A 5,455-nucleotide genomic window follows, 5' to 3' on the forward strand; every position below is an offset into this window, starting at 1 on the left:
AGAGAGAGAGAGAGAGAGAGAGAGAGAGAGAGAGAGAGAGAGAGAGAAGGAGTAGGAGAAGGAGAGAGGGAGAAAGGGAGAGAGACTCAAACATTCTGAGCAGTGAGAGGTGGTACAGGCAGAAAGCAGAGTCTATCAGGTGCCTTACAAGGAGGAGCCATTTCCCCAACTACTCAGTACGTTCTGTTCTTGCGTCGTCCTCATCACTCTAGGATGTCAGATCTCTCTCTCACCCCACGGATATCCCAGTAACCCAGAGTCATAGGCACGGTGCTGGTGCTGTCTGGCTTCCGTGGAGCTAATTAACTGTAACTATATCCTGGTGTACAAGGAGAGAAGCCCTGAGACTGGTAGTGAGTCCCGCCCTCCTGGCTGCCACCTCTTTCTTCTCCACCCACCCCCACCCCCACCCCACCCCTTCACTAGGCTAAGCTCTCACCTAGGTCTTCTCTCAATTTCCAACCCTAAACCACTCCGCCTCGGAACTAGGTAGGGTCAAATCCAATGTAGCCTTGGCTGCGTGGCCTCCAGAGTAAGGATTGCATCCAACTCCTAAAGTCTGATGGGTGGCTCAGCAGGCCCTGCCCCTGCCTGTGCCGGGCCATCTCTGCCTCCTCCTTCTCTCCCTATGCCCCAAGCTGTCAGTACCCTTGGAGAGGTCAGATGTAGGAAATGCAATGATCTCTCCTTTCCCCTCCTCTTATCACTCAGCCTGTTGCTAGTCCAAAATGGGACAACATAGAGTTCTCTTATTGCTGGAAGGGCAGGACCCTGGCCAACTTGAAAAACAAACAAGCAACAACGGTGTTGTCTCCTTTACAGGAACAATAAAATGGACCAACCCAAGGGCAAAGTGCAGGTAGAATATCAAGTGGTTTCAGTGTTTGAAATCTTGACTGTGTTTTCAACTCTGAACACTGAGGGCACTGTGAATCTGAGAGATGCCCACAGCCACGGAGGGCAATTGGCTGCCACTGCTTGACCCTGACCACCAAAGGGACAGGCCGGAGGCACAGAGCTCACAGCTGGAGTATGATAGGGTGTGAAAGTATGTGTTCCAAGTGAACAGACTCCTCTCTGGATTCCAAGGGTCAAGAAGATGCAGTCCAGAGCAGATCCTTGGAGAAGTCTGCATAGGACACAGGAAACCCAGACCCAGATCGTCAGCTGTAAGGGTCCATGACCCATATGTGTCTGGGCATGAGAAGGAGCCTTAAGTAGCTTTTCAGGTCACCATTTACAGTGGGTCTTGTGTACAACCTCCAAAAGGACAATGTCCTACCACGAGTACTGCCATGGCTGCCAGCCTGCTTCCTTGAAGGCAAGATTAGTTCAAAATCCACAGGTGTGTGATTAAAGGAAATGACAAGATGAAATTAACAATGAAACACAGGTGACTCAGACTCTGCCAATGGAAGGACAAGGCTGAGGTTCTACAGAAAGTGTATTTGGAGAATTAACACCAGTTAGAACTTGAGGGTACAGTATAACCTGGGACAGGTTAAAGCTATCTCAGCACCAAGGGCAGAGGAACCACATACTCTGTGGGTCCTTGTGAAGCTCAGAGCTCAGAAATCATGTTGTGGGGCTAGCGGAGTTCACTAGTGGAATGTCACTAGCTGTGGTCATGGCCAGTGCTCCCAACTCAAGTCACCAAACTGCATTTTTAACTACAGAAGAAGCCTAATGCCCCAAATTAAATTCTCACAGAGCCTTCCCCAGACCACAGTCTACTACATGCACACACACATGCATGGGTCTCTGAATCATTGTTAAGGATATGTGCTAGATAGGTTTATGTCAACTGGACAAAAGCTAGAGTCATCTGAGAAGAGGGAATTTACAGCTGTGGGCATACCCATAGGATTGGTCCATAGGCAAGACTGGGCTGGTAGTCTTGGGTGCTATTATAAGAAAGAACAGTGGTCCAGCCATGGAGAGCAAGCCAGTAAGCAGCACTCCTCCATGACCTCTGCATCAACTCCTGCCTCCTGCCTATTTGAGTTCCTGCCCTGATTTCACTCAGTCTCGGACTGTGATGTAGAACTGTAAGCTGAAATAAACCCTTTCTTCCTGGAGTTGCTTCTAGCTATAGTAATTTATCAAAGCAATAGGTAAAACAGGGCATATCATTGTTTTCATAATTGTGAACAGGAAGAGATATAATTTCTGGCTGTAATTGAGAAAGTACTTTTTTAAAAAAGAAAAATGCATGCAAATTAAAATAATAATCTTAAAAATATAGGGTGGGGTCTGGAGAGATGGCTCAGTAGTTAAGAGTATTTGCTGCTCTTCCAGAGGACAGGGAATTTTATTCTCAGCGTCCATATGGAGGCTCACAACCGTCAGTAATTACAGTTCCAGATGATCTGCAACACTCTCTTCTGACCTCTGCAGGCAAAACACTCATATTCCTAAAACAAATTGAAAATATATTAAACAAATACTGGAATTTTAGCGTTTATCCACCTGGCCCTTCCTTACTATATCTTTAACAAGCAGTTGTTGACGTCTTCCTACACACTGGCCCCTATGCATAGCATGGCCCTTCTGTAGACTAGTGATTCAGGAAGCATGGGCCACACCATCCTGTTTCCATATTCTCCAAAGAGTGGAGAGGAAGGCAGAGGCATCAGGAGAGGGGGAGCCATGCTGGCCAGAACAAGCTCTCTAAGGAGCTGAGAACGGGGACTGAGACCCTTCTTGGGGAGAACAGCTCTATTCAAGGAAGGGAAGGATTAGGCCAGCAGGGTCTCAAAACAGTGCCCCCCTAGGGACCAGAAGCATCGATGTTGTCCCTCTGAATGGTACTATACTCTGAAAAGTAGCAGGGGACAGTGGGACAGGGGACACAGAGAAGAGGTCTGAAACAAAGGTCAGTAGTGACTTCACAGACTTTCACCCCAGAGTTGCCAGACCCTGTAGATCTCCAAGTGCCTCGTCCCAATGATGCAGTGTGGTCGGTTCTAACTGTTCCCCTCTTGACTTACATCATAAGAGTTTAGTTTTATGAGTGAAGAGAACACCTTCTCCAAATTCTGCTCTCTGAGAGCACAAGTGTGCTGGGCAGCCAGCTGAGACCTGGGAGACCTGAGATATGAAGCAACACTCTGTGTCCTGCCATGCAAGAGTCTATGCAAGGGGAGTTTTTTCATTTCTCTGTTGTCTGGCCGGGTCTTGCAAACTCCCTTCTCAGTATCACCTGCCCAGTGTCTCAGATGAGCAGGTCTGTCTGTGGCTGGAAGCCACTATATTTTTGTAGGGGACTGGAGGTATCAACCATACAGGCAAACACCTTTAATCTCCTGTGGCAACAAGGGTCTTTTATTCCTCAGGAGTGAAGTTTGGATCCTAGCTGTGACTCTGTATCTAGTTTAAGGATAGCTCTGGCTTCCTTATCAGTTTCTGCTCACACAATCCTGTTTGCAGCCCGGTTTCTGCTAGTTTTATCTTGGATTCTGTTACACGTTGGCAGTTTTTCTTTGTGTTTAATGATTTCTCCTGACCCACTGAAAATGTTTCAAGTGTAATGAAATTTTATCAGCAAAATATTGCATAGTGTTGATACAAACGGCTGTTTCTGCTGGCCCATGCCCTTTGCACTGAGAAGTGGCCAGGTAGGCTCTCTGCATGGTTTTCTCAGAAAAACCTTACCGTGTTTTAAAAATATGTTGTGTTTTTTTTTAAGTCATAAGATGACTCTTTAGTATGGGATAGCATTTCTGCCTCATAAAAATGCATCTTAAACTCCTTTCTTAATGAATTCCCTTGGGCTCCAGAGAGGGGGAAAAAGTGTTTTGATTATTTTGAATTATTTGTGTGGCTCTTGAATTTGGGGTATGATGTTTTCTTCTTCCATGGATATCTTTTGAATTCGTGCTTGTCTTGCTGTTTTTGATGTCCCTTCTCTGAGGGGGACACATAGTGTATTGAGGCTTTGTGTACAGAGGGTCAATCAGAATGGGGCCTGCAAAGATGGGGAGGCAAAAAGTGTGGGTAACAACTCCTATGGTGATGAAGAAATCCTTGCTTCTTCTACCTGGTATTAGAAATTCTTTTAATTTTGACAGAGAGCATTATTTCCTTGTTGGAGAGCTTGATTCTTTTGATCCTTTAAAATAGTTCTTCTTTTAAAAAAAATTTTTTTTAAGCCAGGAGCTGTGCACATGCTAGGCATGTGCTCTACCAGACAGAATTCTAACTCATTCTCATTCCTACTTGTTTGGCTCTCACACGTAAATGATGGTTATAGTTTAAGTTGTTTGTTTAAGCATGCCTCTGGTTTAAAATTCTGCTTCATCTGTAGGCATGACAACAACTTTGCTTTATTCTCTGGCCCCCAGCTGAAATGAATTACAGACTCAAGTGAGCAACAATTTATGGTCTGGGGGTATAGCTAAATTATATAGAACATACCTACATGCATGAGTTCCTGGGTTCAACCTACACATACACACACACACACAGAATGTCAAAACATTTAAAAAACAAACCCTTTGTACATTTGTAGTAGTCAGTCTTCCAGTGTTTTAGCAAAACACCTGAGGTAATCAACTTAAAAAGAGGAAAGGTGAGGACTAGAGAGATGGCTCAGTGGTTTAGAGCACTGTCTGCTGCTCTTCCAGAAGTCCTGAGTTCAATCCCCAGCAGCCACGTGGTGGCTCACAACCATCTATACTAGGATCTGATGCCCTCTTCTGGCATGCAGGTGCATATGCAGGTAGAGCATGCATGTACATTAAAGGAAGGAAGGGAGGGAGGGAGGGAGGAAGGAAGGGAGGGAGGAAGGAAGGGAGGGAGGAAGGAAGGAAGAAGAAAAGTGTATTTTGGTTCCATTTGAGATGTCTTAGTCCATGGTCCATAGCCTACTGCTTTGGAGCCTGCAGCAAGACAATCCATCACATTGGGAGCATGTGCCAGAGGAAGCTCCTTCATCTTATGGCTGAAAATGAGACAGACAGAGAGACAAAGAGATCAGAGTCCAACAATCCCTTTCAAGGCTGTATTCCTATTCCCTAAAACCTCCCATTATATTTTGCCTCATAAATTTTCCACTAGTTCCTAGTTACACCAACTAAGGACCATGCCTTTAACACATGGGCCTTTGGAAAACATTAAAACTGTAGAACCACTCTAAATTCAAACCAGAGAACTTTTTGTTGTGTTGAAATGGCATCTTACAAACCCCCAAGCTGGCCTTGAACTAATGATATTACAGAGAGTGACCATGAGTTCCTGGTTCTCCTGATTCCACTTTCAGAATGCAGGGAGTATGGGTACACTACCCGCTTGGCTAGAGAACCCTTTTTTCCACTTGTTACAGTTTAGATGTTGAATATCCCAAGGTCTGCGAGTTAAAGGCTTGATACTCAGAAAGTCCTATTGAGAGATGCTAAAACCTGTGAGCCAGAGAGAGAGAGAGAGAGAGAGAGAGAGAGAGAGAGAGAGAGAGAGA

At 45.3% G+C, this 5,455-nt stretch overlaps 1 pseudogene; it reads right to left on the minus strand.

The window, feature by feature from the left end:
• Positions 1–263, minus strand: part of LOC114612314 — a 4,819-nt pseudogene extending 4,556 nt beyond the window's left edge.
• Between the last annotated feature and the right edge of the window lie 5,192 nt (positions 264–5,455).

This window comes from Grammomys surdaster, unplaced genomic scaffold (assembly GCF_004785775.1).
Source record: "Grammomys surdaster isolate TR1022 unplaced genomic scaffold, NIH_TR_1.0 126158, whole genome shotgun sequence".
Classification (NCBI taxonomy): Eukaryota; Metazoa; Chordata; class Mammalia; order Rodentia; family Muridae; genus Grammomys; species Grammomys surdaster.